This window comes from Mandrillus leucophaeus, unplaced genomic scaffold (genome assembly GCF_000951045.1).
Source record: "Mandrillus leucophaeus isolate KB7577 unplaced genomic scaffold, Mleu.le_1.0 Scaffold683, whole genome shotgun sequence".
Classification (NCBI taxonomy): Eukaryota; Metazoa; Chordata; class Mammalia; order Primates; family Cercopithecidae; genus Mandrillus; species Mandrillus leucophaeus.
The window spans coordinates 409,830-429,884 of NW_012107397.1; positions in this window are offsets into that span (position 1 = coordinate 409,830).

Genomic DNA, 20,055 nt, shown 5'->3' on the forward strand with positions numbered 1-20,055 from the left:
TTAAGTTACTTGTGTCAGAGGATGGATGATGGGGTCATTTAAATTGTTGGACAAAGTCATGAAAGGATTTTAAAATTTTGTCATGAAAATAATGATGTTTTTAATTTTACATCTAAAACGAATTTGCATTATCCTGTGTTAGTGACTGAATCTCAACTTAGTTCTCATTTTTTAGTTCAACTTTTAACAACCTTATTTTCATTGACACCATGGAAAGCACAGTAAAAAAAAAAAATACACAAATTTCCTTTTCTGTTATTGATTTGGAATGATCACTTTAAAACAGCCATCAAATACACCTACATGTTGAGCCACTCTTTATCATTAAGGTGAAAAGTTCATTTCAGTTAAGGTATTTGAGTGCTATTATGTGCCAGCCTTTCTTTGCGTTAATGTTTTTTTTTCCTTCCCTCCATGAAGGGAAGAAAAAAAATTAATTCAGCCATGAGTTTTAATATTCTGGTGAGCACCTTATCCATTTGTAGCCACGCCAACAAATTTATTCTGTGATAGACCAAACTTACAAAGTCACTGCAATTTCAGCAAGCCCCATTCCCAACATGAGTGCTGTCCACGGTCCTGAACCATCAATGCTAAATAGTATTTAGTTGTTGCTCTTCATCCTGTCATGCAGTTACATATTCCAGGAATACTGAACCAAGTGACGACAAAGATAGCAGTGGGTTGCTGCAAAGGAGGGGAGGGGAGGGGAGAGAGAGCAAGTGAGAAAAAGAGAGACTAGTGGTGATGTTTTTAAATAATTGAAGTAAAAAAGAGAGAGAAGAGGTTCTACCCAGTCCACCAAAGCTTTTTATTTCCTTACATAATTAACATGATGAATTTTTAAATAATTGTTATATTTAGTTTTGTTTTTCCACCTTTTGGCCATTTCTACTACATATTTACTTATTTAAAAAAGTACTTGCTAGACCTTCCTCTTACAGCTACTACCTATCTCTACCTTTGCAGCTGTTCTCCTTTACAGAATAATCTCTATTAGTTTTCTTGACTTCTTCATCTCCCTACACAAAGATGAAGGATATTTAGCTCTGAAAATCCTTCACTGTTGAATATTTAGATTGTTTTCAATTTTTACATAATGAACAATGCATCACGAGATTATTGGCTGCAAATAAATAGGAAACATAAAACATAAAAGAAGTTTTAAGTTTAAATTTTTTAAACAAAAAGGTAAACACAAAATATTTGCCAAAGATAAAGGGTTGCAAAGCTACCTTACGATGCGCTCTTATACCAATACTAAAATAAAACTTACAACAACAAAATTAGTGATTAGGAAATTACAGTTTTGATAAACTTGGCATTTCAATCAAAGTCATATTTGCCACCATTCTCTCAGTAGCTTTAGGCCAATTTCCAAATTGCTTTCAACAAATTAGTTTTATTTGTTTATATTATATATGTATAATTTAAATTATATTTATAATTTTTTCAGTCAGATTTCCTGGAGAACAATAGTTGTTAGGTGCCTACCAGAAAATAAGACTAGAAAGTCATGTTGGAGCCATATTGTGGAAGGCTAAGGAAGTGGGATGGGAGCAAAGGTCATGTCAATTATATACTAAGCTTATATTCTATGCAAACTAACCCCTTCCTACCACATATATTATTGAAAAATTATTTGCTTGCTATTTTATCAATGTCTTTTATAAATTAAAATTTTTCTTATTACAACTATATCTTAAAAACACCAATAAAATTGCCAGATCATTAATATTCCTGCTTTTATTATTATAAGATAATGTACCAGTTCTTCAAATATACCTTTGAGTAGAAGGATGGACCTGAAAATTGATTTGGGTTTATTTAAGAGAAAAAGAAACCTTTCAACAATCCTAAATCTCAGATTTTTAATAGCATTTTTCTTGTTTATGGCCAGTTTCCTATTTATTTCCTATTATTGTTTGACAGTGCCCATTTATATTGGAAAATCAAAATGGAAAAGTACATTAGAAAACATAAGTCCTTCAACTTAAAGATGTACGATATTGGTATCTGGTTGAGTAAGTTTCTAGTCAGAGGTTTTTCTAGTCATTTCTGTTCAAAGGTGGGATCCACCAGAATGTACACGTGATGATGGACCTTGTCTGTCTGCTCCCCAGTTTATTGTTACTCTGAGAATAATGCCTAGCAGAGGGCAGGCACTCTGTAAATACTTGTTGAGTGTATACATGAATAAGTCCTTTTGTACTACTGTTTTGTAACATTGTAATTTTTATTTTATTTTTTTGAGATAGGGTCTCACTTGTCACCCAGGCTGGAATGCAGTGGCATGATCTCAGCTCACTGCAGCCTTGACCTCCTGTGCTCAAGCCATCCTCCCACCTTAGCTGCCAAATTAACTGGGACTACAGGCATGCGCTACCACACCTGGCTTACTATTATTATTATTTGTATTTTTTGTAGAGATGGGGTTTCACCATGTTGCTCAGTGTGGTCTTGAACTCCTGGGCTCAAGCAATCCGCATGCCTCAGCCTCCCAAAGTGCTAGGGATTACAGGCATAAGCCACAACATCTGGCCCCTGTAATTTTTAAAATACATAATTTGTTAGATATATAGATTGGGATAAATGAAAATGTGACAAAAGGAGCGTCCCTCTGCCAATTTAGAAATATGGATAAAAATACTTAAGATACACAAAGCTTTGGGTAATTGCCATACACACACTCTACTCCCAGTATACCAGTATTTTACAAATTTTAAAACCAGTAACAAATATTTGTTTACAATACCATTCTGCCTAAAATTTATCTATTAGCCAAATTGCTTTATGCATTTGGTCAAATTGCATTTAGTCAAATTGTTTTCAGCCAAACCTTATGCGCACATGCTAGCCAGTGGGATGATAAAAGACAAGAGATGTAGTCTGTCTGCTTAAGGTATTCTCACATTTCTGTGCACATAAATACAGTATTGAATGAAAACTTACAGGGTGCTCCAGGGTCAGAAAGGAGGGACATCCAAGTTAACCTGGGATTGGGATGGCCCAAGGAGTCTTCTCAAAAGAAGTGCCTGAAATGACCAGTTGGAGGGCAGGAGCTGTGTTTTATTTGGCTTTATATTTACAGCTTTGTAGAGAATCTATACTAAACAATTATTGGATGAAATAATCATTGAAATCTGAAATAATTATTCATGTAGTAATTTATTGGATGACTAAATGAAATCAAGTTGAAGATGCATGGGAACATGTTTAAACTGTTGTATCCTGGAATTTAAGCTGGATGAAAAAATAAGTCAAAGGAAGCATTTATGTGGGGAGAAATGGAAGCTACATATCTCTTTTTTAAAATCAAAGATTATTCCTAATGGGAAATAAGGAAAAGAGAGAAAATTTGAATCCTGGGAGATTGAGATTGGAAAGAAGCATAAGAGACTTAGGTTTCTGAGAAGTTCTTTCAGATAATGACAAGTTCAAGAGTGGTTCTTTGAGGTAGGAGATGGGTGAAGTGGGGCAAAAATAATAGTTATTTAATGATATTAATAAGTTATGAGGTTAGAATGTTAAGGATGGGTTATACAGAGGACACTGAAACTGCCAAAGATATGGTAACTCAGATATGTTAGTTGGTCTTAACTCAAAAGGTAAAAAGACAGTCATAGTTTTATATTCCTGTAATTTGCACCAGATTTAAAAGATGGAATACTGAGTTCAAAGACTCAGAAATGGTTTATTTTGACTAGATGCTTCCCAAATGGCATTAATATTTAAAGAGAAAAAAAGAAAAAGAAAAGAAAAAAAATCCCAACAAAACTTAGATTTTTCAAGACATGAGACTATTGCGGCTAAAACTGTACAAAAAAAGAAAAAAAACTATTTTCTATACTCTTATTGGAAAGATGAATTCCATGTGCAGGTGGCAAGATGAATTGTGTGTGCAGGTGACCTGGCCCAGGTAGTGGTCTCAGTGTGAATGCTTACGCTAAATATGTCCTTAGAAATAAAAACTAGACTTCTTCTTAAATATACTGGATTAAAATGATCCTGAATTAATTCATCTAAACATTGAAATAACTTGCTTTTCTACTTCAAACACAATTTTGCTTAGGAGATCTTTTGATACTGAAGCAAAGACGTGGCCTTGGGGCTCTTTCTAAGGGTAGAAATCTTGGATAAAAATGTGTGTGTGAGTGTGTGTGTGTGTGTGTGGCGGTGGAGGGGGGAGGGGCGCAGTCAGAATGTGGAATTCAAGCCACTGCATCTGCAGTTGGGAGGAAAGGAAGTGAGTTGGGTTGGGAATGCACCTAATCCCCTCCAGTATTAAAAGGTGGAAAAATGCTAGCGAAAGTTCAAGGTTTAAGATTATTACAAAGGTGGGGAGGGTTATTAAATCACATATTTAAATAACAGTGAAGTGCAGAGCCATATTGTAGCCTGGAGCAAAGGAAAAATTTGTGTTATTTAACATTTTGATGTTTATTTTGTACATCATAGATTTTACATTAATTTTGATTTTTATATATATTGCATTAAAATATTATTTCTTTTGATTAGTGAGTTTCAGTGCCTCCTTAAAGTTTGCACCTGAGACCAATGCCTCACTCACCTCACCATAGTCCTCAGCAGATCAAGGCAGCTTTCAGGTTCCGTGACCTCAGTCTCCAAGACCATTAGGTAGAAAGGCCTGTAAATGGAACCACATGGGGTTTCAGGCAACGGAGTCTTCATTGCTGAAATGATAGTGCTCAATGGATGAACAAAATGAAGCCATGTTATTGCTGGCCCCAAAGAGATAGTTAATTGAACTATCTGTATGATAAAAGGACCTGGAAATCACTGGGATGTGAGCTGTTGCTACAAGCCCAAGACACTGAAAAATAGGTTATTGATTTTGGTCACACGCAGTCCAAACATATCTAAATGTGGTAGAATCATGAAATTAAATCGAATTATACTCCATATATGGTGGTTTTGTTTATATGATGGAACTTAGGCTGTTTTGAAAATACAGATCTAGAACATGTTTCACCCATACTTTTGGGATAAAGTTTTTTGGAAACCTTCTTGATCACTCTTGATATTATTTGGGATATATTTTCTGATGTTTAAATTTTGTTTTTAAGATGTCAGATGGATTAATCTCTAAAGTTCCTTGTAAGAAACTAGGATCTGTTACTAAAGTTGTTTACAAGATAATTATTTTCCTTTTAAAAGGCAAAAGGTAATTATTGACCCTAAAGCCATGAAAATAATGTTAAAGGAGAGAGTTAGGCAAGTCTTCAAAGGTATGCATTTAATGTGTTGTTCCTTTCCTTGCTACTATCAACTAATTTTATGGGATTCTATTTGAGATAGGAAGTATCTCTGTGCACGTGTACTTTTTATATAGGAGGGTTGGGGTTTTCTCTTTCCGACATGGACACTCAACTGATAATGAACCTCCACGCTTTTGAGCCAGCCCTAGGGAGCTTGAGCACAAGAGAAAAAAAGATAGTGAAGATTTAATATTTAAATCTTAATATTTTAGTTCATCACTGAAATTTGACACATTGCTTAGTATGAAGATATATGATACAGTTGGTCAGACTTGTGAAAAAATAGTGAGAATTGGAATAATAGGCTCTTTAACTGTGAGAGCTTCAAAAAAATTCTTGAACCCCTGATTTTCAATTTCCTCATCTGTAAAATTAGGATAATAATACTTCCTTAATATAAATAACTTAGAAAAATTGATCAACATGTTCCAAATTGGTCACTTACCAGGGAAGGAAGTGTTTCAAGAGACTCTGTCTATGAATCTCTTATCTTTCACATCTCACCTATTCCACTTACCCTACACAATCAATTTACAATGAAGAAGTATAATCCTTCATCTTCTTTTTGCCATTATTAAAAATATATACATATATATAAATATATAATTCAAGAAAAGAAATAAAAGCTTATTTCGATGTGCAGACTATACCTCCCTCAGTTACAACTGCATAAATGCTGTCATGCATTCACATCTGTAGCAACAAAACGTTCTCAATTTAGAACAATTCTGAAGGGCATCCCAGCTCCTTAGCTTCCTATTCAAATACCTGTTGTCTCTGTTACAACTACAGTGTAGTTCAACTTTTGACTCTGCCCAATCGTGCTTCTTTCATTTCCTCACAGACTGTTCCTAAGAGTACTTCATCTTCATGTAGATTTTAGACTGCTTCCTGGGGGAGCCAAAACTAAAACGTCTTATAAAATGATTTAAATCACCAAGGTGACTCAGTGGCAGCATAGCAGTAGATCAGAACTAGCTGAGGGCAGATTTTGGAAGGATGAGTCTTGAACTAGTGCCCTTGGCTAGTGCCCATAGACCCCAAGTCTTGCTAGAGAAAATGATTCTAGGTGGGCCTTGGAAATGTGTGGGAGCACATATTTATACAGCAGCACCTCAATCTACTGGCACCAATTTACTGTAGTCCATTATCATGCCACTGATAAAGACATTCCCAAGACTGGGTAATTTATAAAGAAAAAGAGGTTTAATGGACTAACAGTTTCACATGGCTAGGGAGGCCTCATAATCGTGATGGAAGGTAAAAGGCACTTCTCACATGGTGGAAGACAAGAGAAGAGAATGATAGCCAAGCAAAAGGGGTTTCCCCTTATAAAACCAACAGATCTCAGGAGATTTATTTGCTAGCACAAGAACAGTATGGGGAAAACTGCCCCCATGATTCAATTATCTCTCCCTGGGTCCCTCCCACAACACAAGGTAATTATAGGAGCTACAATTCAAGGTGAGATTTGGATGGGGACACAGCCAAATTATATCACTAATATACCTCGTGAAATAGTTAACAAAATATTAGCAAGTGGAATCCAGCTATTTAAATAAAGGATTATTCAGGATGACTAAATGCAATGAATCACATCAATACAAAGTTGGTCTAAATATCCAAAAATTAGTTTTATGAAATACACAATACAATGAAGAAAATATATCATAATAGCATCATATTAGGCAAAGAAAAGTTACTTGACCAAATCAAAACTCAATTTTGATATAAAATTCTCAGCAAATTAAGATAGAAAGGTACTTTATAAACCTGATAAAGAAGATCTACAAGAAACTTACAGATAACATCACACATAATGGAGAAAGACTAAATGCTTTCCTCTCAAAGTAGGGAACAAGGTAAGGATCATTCCTATCATTTTTATTTAACATTGGGTTTTACCCAGTGCAATAAATAAAATAAATAGAAAATAAAGGCAGCCAGTTTAGAAAGGAAGGAATAAAACTCTCTTTATTCTCAAAAACTTAACATTGTATTCTCAAGATGTTTACAAAAACAGTTCTAGAAATAATTCTTAGTAAGTTCATGAAGTACAAGAATATTATATTTCTATATAATGATAAAAACAAATTAAGATAAAATGCAATTTGCACTTAGCACCAAAAAATAAAACATGTAAGAATAAACTTAACAAAACAAATGCAAAATCTTTACACAACAAAATGTAAAACATTAGTGAGAGAATTTAGAGGATCAAAATAAATAGGAAGATTCATCAAGACCAGGTGTATTAGTCTATTCTCATGATGCTGGTAAAGACATACCCAAGAAGGGGAAATTTACAAAAGAAAGAGGTTTAATGAACTTACAGTGTCATGTGGCTGGGGAAGCCTCACGATCATGGTGGAAGTCAAGGAGGAGCAAGTCACGTCTTACATGCATGGCAGCAGGCAAAGAGAGCTTGTGCAGGGAAACTCCTATTTTTAAAATCATCAGATCTCATTAGACAAATTTACTATCATGAGAACAGCATAGGAAAGTCCCACCCCCATGATTCAATTACCCCCAACCAGGTTCCTCCCACAACATAATAGGAATTGTGGGAGTTACAATTCAAGATGAAGTATGGGTGGGAACACAGCCAAACCATATCATTCTGCCCCAGCCCCTCCCAAATCTCATGCCCTCACATTTCAAACTCAATCATGCCTTCCTAACAGTCCTCCAAAGTCTTAACTCATTTCAACATTAACTCAAAAGTCCGTAGTCCAAAGTCTCACCTGAGACAAGGCAAGTCCTTTCCACCTATGAGCCTGTAAAATCAACAGGAAGTTAGTTAGTTCCTACATACAATGGAGGTATAGGAATTGGGTAAATATAGCCGTTCCAAATGGGAGACATTGGCCCAAACAAAGGGGCTATAGGCCCCATGCAGGTTCAAAATCCAGTGGGGCAGTCAAATCTTAAAGCTCCGAGATGATCTCCTTTGACTCCATATACAAATGGCCAACAATCATATGAAAAAAATCCTCAACATCACTAATTATCAGGGAAATGCAAATGAAAACCATAATGAGATACCACCTTACTCCCGCAAGAATGGCCATAATCAAAAAATCAAAAAATAATAGATGTTGGTGTGGATGTGTTGCAAAAAGGAACACTTTCACACTGCTGGTGGAAATGTAAACTAGTACAACCACCATGGAAAACAATGTGGAGATTCCTTAAATAACTAAAAGTAGAACTACCATTTGATCCAGCAATCCCACTACTGAGTATCTACTCAGAGGAAAAGAAGTCATTATACGAAAAAGATACTTGCACACTCATGTTTATAGCAGCACAATTTGCAATTGCAAAATGTGGAACCAGCCCAAATGCCCAGCAATCAATGAGTGGATAAAGAAACTGTTTTATATATATATATACACACACACACACTAGAATACTACTCAGCCATAAAAAGGAATGAATTAATGGCATTCACAGCAACCTGTATGTAATTGGAGACTATTATTCTAAGTGACGTAACTCAGGAACAGAAAACCAAACATCATATGATCTCACTCATAAGTGGGAGCTAAGCTCTGAGGATGCAAAGGCATAAGAATGATAAAATAGACTCTGGGGACTCAGGGGAAAGGGTGGGAAGGGGGTGAGGGATAAAAGACTACAAACTGGGTTCAGTGTATACTGCTTGGGTGGTAGTACTCCAAAATCTCACAAATCACCACTAAAGAACTTACTCATTAACCAATTACCACCTGTGCCCCAAAAGCCTATGAAAATAAATTTAAAAAGCAATTGGGGTAAACAGAAAAGATCATATTTAACAGCCATCTACTGGGCTAAAAAACTGCAGATTGCAGGTGTCATAGAAGTTGCACACCCGTGATACCACTGCCCTTTCTGGGGATCCCCCATGCTTGAGCCACTGTGTTACTGGAAAGCAGTCCCGATCCAGACCCCAAGAGAAGGTTCTTGAACCTTCCACAAGAAAGAATTCAGGGTGAGTCCATAGAGCAAAGTGAAAGATAGTTAATAAAGAAAATAAGAGAATAAAAGAATGGGTACTTCATAGGCAGAGCAGTGGCATGGGCTGCTCAACTGAATATATTTCTAGTTATTTCTTGATTATATGCTAAACAAGGGGTGGATTATTCATGAGTTTTCTGGGAAAGGAGCAGAGATTTTCCAGAACTGAGAGCTCCTGCTCTCTTTAGACTATATAGGGTAACTTCCAGACATTGCCATGGCATTTGTAAACCGTCATGGTGCTGGTGAGAGTGTCTTTTAGCATAATGCATTATAATAAGCCTATAATGAGCAATGAGGACAACCAGAGATCACCGGCATCGCCATCTTGGTTTTGGTGGGTTTTGACCGGTTGCTATGCCACATCCTGTTTTATCAGCAAAGTCTTTGTGACCTGTACCTTGTGCTGACTTCCCATCTCATCCTGTGACTAAGAATGTCTAGTCTCCTAGAAATGCAGCCCAGTAGGTCTCAGCCTTATTTTACCCAGCCCCTATTCAAGATGGAGTCACTCCGGTTTGAAAATCTCTGACAACTGCATCACCAGATCACACACAGACAACCCCACAGTCCCCTCTGACTTCCGCAAGCACAGAGAACTGGTGGGTCCCAGGTAGTAATGGATTGCCTGGTGACTACCCCTTGGTGCTGACTGCCCCTAAGGGAATACAGAAAGCACAGCTTGCCAAAGCCCCCTTTAGGACAAAGGTAACATGAGTGTAAGTGCCAGTAGCTGAAGGAGACACCACCAAGGCCCAGGAATGGACTTAGAGAGAGAGTCATGTCTTGTCTTCCACCACTCCTCACCAGAACACTGCTTCAGATGCACTAAAATAAAAATGGGCAAATACAGTGAGTAGGAGCCTATCCCCTGGCCTTCACTGTTAAGTGCTACCAACTGGAAGGCAGCCTAAATTATACCACAAAACAAAATTACATTGCTACAACAAGCAACGTCTGAGAAAGTCACTGCCTGAACCTAGCTGCAAACAAGGAACCTATACAGAGCCTTGGCACCCTAAAAGCACCTAGAAATGAAGCCAATTGATCAGACATCATACACACCACTGTTGTATCCCTAAGGGGAAAAAGATTTAAAAATAATGAAAATCCATCCAAATGATAGCAAATTAAAAAGGAGAGAAGAATCAGCTATCCCAGATGAGAAAAAACGAGTGCAAGAACTCTGGACATAAAAAAGCCACAGCATTTTATCACCTCCAAAGAACCCCACTAGCTCCCAAGCAATGGATCCTAAAAAAAGAAATGTCAGAAATGACAGACATAGAATTCAGAATATGGATGGCCAAAAAACTCAACCAGATTCAAGAGAAAAATTAAATCTAACAAAAAGAACCTAGAAAAATGATCCAAGTTTTGAAAGATGACATACTTTTATTAAGAAAGAACTAAGCAGAATTTCTGGAATTGAAAAATTTATGACAGAAATTTCAAATTACCGTTGGAAGCCTTAACAACAGACCAGACCATGCAGAAAAAAGAATTTCTCAGTTCAGAGACCATTCCTTCAAATCAACCCAGTCAGACAAAAATAAAGAAAAAAGATTTTAAAAAATCAACAAAGCCTTTAATAAATATGGAATTACATAAAACAATCAATTTGTGATTCACTGTCATTCATGAGAGAGAAGAGAATGTAAGCAACTTGGAAAACATATTTAAGGATATAGTCTGAAATTTCCCCAAGCTTGCTAGAGAATTCAATAACACAGACACAAAAAATTCAGAGAACTCCTGTCGATATTACACAAGATGACAATCCTGAAAGCATATAGTCATCAGATTTTCCAAAGTGAACATGAAAGAAACAATCTTAAAGGCAGCTAGAGAAAAGAGCCATATCACCTATAAAGGGATGTCCATCAGTCTAACAGCAGACTTCACAACAGAAATTGTACAAGCCACAAGAGTCTGGGGGCCTGTTTGTAGCAATCTTAAAGAAAATAAAGTCCAACTAAAAATTTCATATTCCACCAAGCTAAGTTTCATAAATGAAGCACAAATAAAGTATTTTCCAGGTAAGCAATCACTAACGAAATCTGTTACTACCAGACCGGCCATATAAGAGATGCTTAAGGGAGTTCTAAACACAGAAATGAAGGAACAATATCTGCTACCATCAAAACATATATAAGTACAATGCCCACAGGTGCAACAAAGCAACCACACAATGGAGATTACAAAGCAACAGCTTACAACACCATAACCTCACATAAAAATATTAATCTTCAATGTAAACATTCAAAACACTCCACTTAAAAGACACAGACTAGCAAACTGTATTTAAAAAACAACATCCAGGTCAGGTGCAGTGGTTCACGCCTATTATGCCAGCACTTTGGGAGGCCGAGTCGGGCGGATCATGAGGTCAGGAGTTGGAGACCAGCCTGGTCAATGTAGTGAAACCCCGTCTCTATGAAAAATGCAAAAAAAAAATAGCCGAGTGTGATGGCGGGCGCCTGTAGTCCCAGCTATTTGGGAGGCTGAGGCAGGAGAATTGCTTGAACGCAGGGAGGGAGGCGGAGGTTGCAGTGAACCGAGATCACGCACCACTGCACTCCAGCCTGGGCGACACAGCAAGACTCTGTCTCAAAAAAAAAAAAAAAAAAAAACCACAAGATCCAACCTTCTACTGTCTTAGCAAGACCCATCTCACGTGGAATGACACTCATAGGCTCAAAGTAAAGGGATGGAGAAAATAGCACACAAATGAAAAACAAAAAAAGAGCAGGATCTCTTTTCTTTTATTTTTCCTTTTTTTTTTTTTCTTTTTTTTTGAGACTGAGTCTCACTCTTTTGCCCAGGCTGGAGTGCAGTGGCGCCATCTCAGCTCACTGCAACCTCCGGCTCCCGGGTTCAAGCAATTCTCCTGCCTCGGCTCCCGAGGAGCTGAGACTACAGGCGCGCACCACCATACCCAGCTAATTTTTTTGTATTTTTAGTAGGGACAGGATTTCATCATGCTGGCCAAGCTAGTCTCAAACTCCTGACCTTGTGATCTGGCCACCTCGGTCTCCCAAAGTGCTGGGATTATAGGCCTGAGCCACCGCGCCCAGCCAGGATCCCTATTCTTACATTGGATAAAACAAACTTGAAACCAGCAACAGTATAAAAGGACAAAAAAAGAAAATACGTAATGATGAAGGATTTAATGCAACAAAAAAAATTTAAATATACACAACCAGCATTGGAGAACTCAGATGTATGAAGCAATTACTCCTAGATCCAAAAAAAGACTTAGATAGCCTTTTTTGAAGTCCCTCCACACAGTAATAGTGGAGGGACTTGAACACCGTATTGCAGCATTAGACAGATCATGGAGGCAGAAAACTAATGAAGAAATTCTGGACTTAAAGTCAATATTTGATATCTACAAAATACTCCACCCAACACCCACAGAATATACATGCTTTTCATCTAGACATGGAATATATTATAAAATTGACCACATGCTCAGTCATAAAGCAAAACTCAAGAAATTCAAAAAAAATTATATCAAGTATCCTCTTGCACTACAGTAGAATAGGAATAGAAATCAATACCAAGAAGAACTCTCAGAACCACGCAAATACTTTCCAAGTAATGGAAGGTAAACAATTTCCTCCTGAATGACTTTTGGGTAAACAATGAAATAAAGGTAGAAATTTTAAAATTCTTCAAAACAAGTGAACATAGTGACACAAAGTACCAAAACCTCTGGAATGCAGAAAAAGCAGTGTTGAGAGGAAAATGTATAGTGCTAAACACCTACATCAAGATGATAGAAAGATCTCAACCACCTAACATCACACCTAAAAGAACTTGAAAATCAAAAACAAAGTAAGCCCAAACCTAGCATACAAAAATAATTAAAATCAGAGCAAAACTAAATGAAATTGAGACCTAAAACAAAATTAAATAAAACCCAACTAAACAAAAGGTTGATTCTTTTTTATTGCTGTTGTTTTTGTTTTAGACAGGATATTGCTCTGTCACCCAGGCTGGAGTACAGTGGTGTGATCACAGCTCACAGCAACCTCTGCCTCTCAGGCTCAAGCAATCCTCCCACCTCAGCCTCCCAAGTAGCTGGGACCGTAGGCCTGAGCCACCATGCCGGGCTAATTTTTTCTACTTTTGGTGGAGATGGGGTTTCACCATGTTGCCCAGGCTGGTCTTGAAATCCTGAGCTCAAGCCATCCTCTGCCTCACTCTCACAGTGCTGGGATTACAGGTGTGTCCCTTGAAAGAATAAAAATAACCAATAGATGGCTAGCTAGATTAACAAAGAAAAAAAGATCCAAAAAAACACAATCGAAATGACAAAGATGGCTTTACAACAGATTCCACAGAAATACAAATGATCCTCAGAGGCTACTATGAACATTTCTAAGATAATGCTTCCCTTATAACTCAAGTCGTGGCTATTTTCTTTCTCGCTATTGGGGTTTTGCCTTCCTTTTTACTTATTGCTCCTTTCAGATTATTAGCCCACTCTCCTCCATAAAAACACTCAGTTTTGAGTTTCATGTCATCTATTCATATCACCCATTATCTATTTACTGTTATTATTATTCCTCTTTTTCCTGAGACAAGGTCTCACTCTGTCATTCTGTTGCCCAGGCTTAAGTGCAGTGGCACTCTCAGAGCTCGCTGCAGGCTCGACCTCCCAGGCTCAAGCAATCCTTCCACTCTAGCCTCCTGAGTAGCTGGAATTACAGGCACGTGCCACCACGCTTGGCTACTTTTTTAATTTTATACAGACAGTGTCCCGTTATGTTGCCCAGGCTGGTCTCAAACTCCTAGGCTCAAGCAATCCTCCCACCCTAGCCTCCTGAGTAGCTGGAACTACAGGCATGTGCCACCACGCTTGGCTAATTTTTTTACTGTGTACAGACAGGGTACCCTTCTGTTGCCCAGGCTGGTCTCAAACTCCTAGGCTCAAGCGATCCTCCCACCTCAGTCCCACAAAGCACAGGAATTATAAGCATAAGCCACAGGACCCAGCCTTCATTATCTATTCTTACTGTAATTAATGACCAACTCCTAGGTTAATCCTCTCGTTTCTCAAAGATTTTAGCCCCTTGATCACTGAAGGATAAAGTAAGCACATACCATTCTACTCCCATTAATTACAACTAAAAACCCCAAGTAAAATAAACTATCAGAAGATTCCGAAAGGTGGAGAAAAGAAGGAAGACTGGCCAGAGATCACAGAATTTTAGGAATAACCCAGTGGTGAATTCTCTGGGATTTCCCCCCCCTCCACCTTATATATCCAAATATGGCACTAGAGAAATCTACACGTGGAAATTCCAGCGTGCCCAGACTTTGAAAAGCCTTAGGAAGAGTCTTCTTTCCCTAGACAAAGACTAGGAATACGAAGGCCCTACAGAACCGAATCTATTTGTACTCTACCCACTCTACTACAGTCAAACCCAAAGAAGCAGCCACATTCTGCCTCCTGCACACTGGGTACTGTAGAGCCAATGTGTTTCAGCCTGTTTAACTGTCCCTACTCTACATGAGCACAAACAGAGGTGGCATCCTATCCCCTGCCACACACACTGAGCCTTTTTAAGACTGTGAGGTAGAGTCCTGTCAGTTGTCTCCACCCTGCATTAACAGGAGCAGAGGCAGCGTCTGTTTCTCTCTTTCCCATTCTGCGTTAAGTGAACGGTTGCAAAGAGGTTGCACACACCATCCCCTCCCCATTACAGAATGAGGTAAAGAGTACACAGGGGAGTCCCAATGGGGTTGGAGGGTGAATTTTTTAAACCTGTATATAAATTACTAAGCAAACACTAAGTGATTCATGCATAAAATAAAAAAGAATCAACACAACAAAGGGTATAAGAACTGAATGACAGGGTGAATACGGCTCATGTTTTAAATTGACCTCTGAGTAGCACATAGAGAGGCAGATCAGAATTTTATTTCATAGGTTTTGAAAACTAAATTGACTTTCAAACTATAGCTCACAAAATTGGATTGGACATATGTTATGAGTTTAGGAAAGTTGACTGTCTACTAAAATAGAAGATTTATGTAGGAACCACAGTCTCCAAAAATATAAATATATAGGATAAAATCCAAAAGTATTTGTCATACCAAAAACCCAGGAATCCTCAACTTGAATGAAAAATGACAACAAATGCTAACACCAGGATGGCACAAATGTTGGAATTCCCTAACAAAGATTTTAAAGCAGTCATCATCAAAATACTCCAAGAAGCAATTATAAACACCTTTAAAACAAATGGAAAAATAGAAAGCCTCAGCAAATAAATTAAAGATATAAATAATCATTTAAAAAATTTCACAATGGAAAAATATAACAAATTTTTAAAAACTCACTAGATGGGCTCAAAAGCAGAATGAAAACAAAAGAAGAAATAACCAATGATCTTGAAGATAGGTCAATAGAAGTTATATAATTTAGCATCATAAGGAAAATAGATGAAACAAATGATCAGAAACTCAGGGATCTGTGGAAAGGCAACAAAAGATCTAACATTTATGTCACTGGGGCAAAAAAGCAAAAGAATGAGTGTGGAATAGAAACACATTTTTTAAAAAAAATCGTGGCTGAAACATTTTAAAATTTGGCGAAAAACATAAACATACAGATTTAAGAAGCTGTGTGAATGCCACAGAAAATAAATCCAAAATCAGAAATTTAACGTTAATATAGCATCATACAAAGTATATTCTCTGACAATAATGGAATTACATATAAATTAATCATAAAAAAAAGAAAATCTCCAAACTCTCAAAAATTAAATAACACACTTAAAAATAACTCACAGCTCGATGAGAAAGTCTAATGGAAATTTTAAATAGTATATATTGGACTGAATTAAAAGGAAATGACATATCAAAATCTGTTGGATACAGCTGAAATAATGTTTAAAGGGCAGACACTTCTCAAAAGAAGACATTCATGCAGCCAACAAACATATGAAAAAAAGCTTAACATCACTGATCCTTAGAGAAATGCAAATCAAAAACACAATGAGATACCATTTCATGCCGGTCAGAATGGCAATTGTTAAAAAGTCAAGAAATAACAGACGCTGGTGAGGTTGCAGAGAAATAGGAATGCTTTTACACTATTCGTGGGAATGTAAATTAGCTCAACCATTGTGGAAGACAGTGTGGCAATTCCTCAAAAATCTAGAAACAGAAATACCATTTGACCCAGCAATCTCATTACTGGGTATATACCCAAAGGAATATAAATAATTCTATTACAAAGATACATGTGTATGTTCATAACAGCACTATACACAATAACAAAGACATGGAATCAACCTAAATGCCTATCAGTGATAGACTGGATAAAGAAAATGTGGCACATATATACCATGGAATACTACGCAGCCATAAAAAGGAATGAGATCATGTCCTTTGCAGGGACATGGATGGAACTGAAAGCAATTACCCTCAGCAAACTAATGCAGTAACAGAAAACCAAACACCATATGCTCTCACCTATAAGTGGGAACTGAACAATAAGAACACACGGACACAGGGAGGGGAATGACACACACTGAGGCCTGTTAGGAGGTGGAGGGTGAGGAAGGAGAGCATTAAGAAAAATAGCTAATGCATGCTGGGCTTAATACCTAGGTGATGTGTTGATAGGTGCAGCAAACCACCATGGCACATGTTTACCTATGTAACAAACCTGCACATCCTGCACATGTAGCCCAGAACTTAAAATAAAAATAAAAATGTAAAAATGAATGTTTAAAAGGAATATGTAAAACTCTAGACACTTAGGGCCAGGCACGGTGGCTCACAACTGTAATCCCCAGCACTTTGGGAGGCTGATGTGGGTGGATCACTGGAGGTCAGAAGTTTGAGACCAGCTTGGCCAACATGGTGAAACCCCATCTCTACTAAAAATACAAAAATTAGCTGGGTGTGATGGTGGGTACCTGTAATCCCAGCTACTCGGGAGGCTGAGGCAGGAGAACTGCTTGAACCCGGGAGATGCAGATTGCGGTGAGCTAGGATTGTGCCACTGCACTCCAGCCTGGGTGACAGAGTGAGACTGAGTCTCAAAACAACAACAACAACAACAACCACCAAACACTAGACACTTACATCAGAGAAAAAAAAAGAAATCTCAAATCAATAATCCAAGTTTCCACTTCAAGACATTAGCAAAACAAGAGCAAAATAAATACAAAGTAAAGAGAAGCAAACAAATAAGAACAGAAATCAATGAGATTGAAAACAAAAATAATAGAGAAAATAAATAAAACCCAAAGCTAATTTTAACAGTGTCCAGTAAGATTGATAGACCTCTAATAAGACAAAGAAAAAAAAAGAGGGCAAATTATCAAAATCAAGAGTGGAAGAGGAGCTATCACTATAGATCCCGGAAACATTAAAAGGATGAGAATGGAATACTGCAAAGAACTCTGCAAACGTTAAGTTCAACAACTTGGATGAAATGCATAAAATCCTTTAAAATTGCAAACTACCAATATGCATCCAAGATGAAAGAGATCATCTGAACAGTCCTATAACAACTTAAAAGTTTGAATTTGCAGTTTAAAAACCACTTAAAATAAAAGTCTCCAAACTCATACAGTTTCACTGTAAATTTTACTAAACATTTAAAGAAATGACACCAGTTCTAGATAATCTATTCCAGAAAACAGAAAACGAGGAAACACTTCTCAACCCATTTTTATGAGGTCAGCATTATATGAAGCTTAATACAAAACTGAGAACATAAGTAGGCTAAGAGCTTTAGTCTTTATCTTAAGAACAGTAAGAAGCAAATTTAGGATTTGTCAAAGTCAAATCAAAGATAAAGCTTTGTCAAGAGTCAAGAGTCAAGATAAAGCTCTGGACTGAAAATGAAGCAGGAATAATAACGGACAGTTATGTTCTTCCTTTCAGTTGCTCTTCACTCCTAAACTGGAGAGATAAGCAAGCTACATCTGTTCCTTCATGCGTTCTTTCTCCTGGCCCTACTACCCTTCTCTGGCTTGTCTGTCTTTTCTTTCTTTCTCTCTTTCTTTCTTTCTTTCTCTCTCTCTCTCTCTCTCTCTCTCTCTTTCTTTTTTTGACACAGGCTTTTTTGACTCCAGTCTGTTGCCCAGGCTGGAGTCCAGGCCTGTCATCCAGGCTGGAGTGCAGTGGCACGATCTCAGCTCACTGTGACCTCTGCCTCCTGGGTTCAAGCAATTCTCCTGCCTCAGCCTCCAGAGTAGCTGGGATTACAGGCACTAGCCACAATGCCCAGCTAATTTTTGTATTTTTGTAGAGATGGGGTTTTGCCATGGTGGCCAGGCTGGTCTCAAACTCCTGACCTCAGGTGATCCACCTGCCTTGGCCTCTCAAAGTGCTGGGATTACAGGCGTGAGCCACTGCGCCTGGCCCTCTGGCTTGTCTTTCAAAGAAAAAAGACAAAAGTGCTGGGATTACCTGCATGAAAAAAGACAAAGTGCTGGGATTACAGGCATGAGCCACCACACCTGGCCCTCTGGCTTGTCTTTCAAAGAAAAAAAAAAAAAAGCCTCCATTACAGCTTGCCAGCTGCAAGGGAGAAATTAAGGGGGAAAAATGCTAACTTCTTGCACCAATTACCAAAAGACCTCAGAATTTATTGTTCTACTATATTTTAATGTTTTGTTTTTAGAAATTCGAGCATTCTAAATCCCAGACATTTGACTTTAAAGAATCTCTGTGCCAGCAGAAGTTATATTCAACATTTTGTGTGTGGGCACACAGTTTTTATCAAATTTATTTTAGTCTGTGATTCCCTCACCACACCGAATGGAGGAGTATCATGTTCTCCCATGAAGTTAGAATTTGGAGCAACATCTTGCTAATTAGAAGTTATATCAATGTAAACTGTCAAATGCCAAGTATTTGTTGGTATATTTAAAAAGAGAAAGAAATACAAAACAAATAATTAACATTAAATACTTTAATTAATGTATGGTTTATAGTTAAGTCCAGATATGATCCAATCTTCTATACCTTCTTCATATTGGAGACTGCATACTAGAAATGAATAGTCATAATCTTGACCTTAAATCATTGCAAAATTATGAATTTACATTTACATTATCAAATAAAAATTATATTATGCCAATATAGTTTAGTGTTAATTTGAAAACGAGTAACCCACGAATTGCCTATTTATAAGTTTTCTGTATTGCCTTATCCTCAAGTATAATATCCTGCCTAATCATCAGGAGATTCCTTATAAGCAGGAAGAACAAAACTAAGGACTGCTTTGTCTGTTCTCCGAGTCTTTAGAGTTGGTTGGTTGTAGCTGATGCACGCTAAATGTGAGACTTGGGCTCTCATGGTCAGCTCACTGGGGTCCCGTTGTCACCTGCATCTCCAAGATTACCAAGGTCGGTCTCTTCCGCCCTCTCTCCCCCTCTCTCTCCCTCTCTCCCTCCCGCCCTCCCTTCCTCTCTTCTTCCCTTCCTTCTCTCTCTCTCTCACACACACACCCTCCACACACACGCTTCATGGATATACTGTCCCTCCACTAACGCACCACTCGCTCCTCACAGCACAACTTGGATCAAAGTCTCAGACCCCTGAAGATCTCTCGCATGGGGTCGCCATTCTTCCTGCTTTGTGCTCAAGGCGCAGGACCTGGAGTTCTCAGTTTCCAAGCAAGACTGGTCGAGTCTAAGTCGGATTGGCTGCGATAGAACGAGATTATACCAAATCACAAAGCTAGGATTTTCATCTCTGTCTTAGTCTCCGCCCTCGAATCCCGGCAACAGGGCGC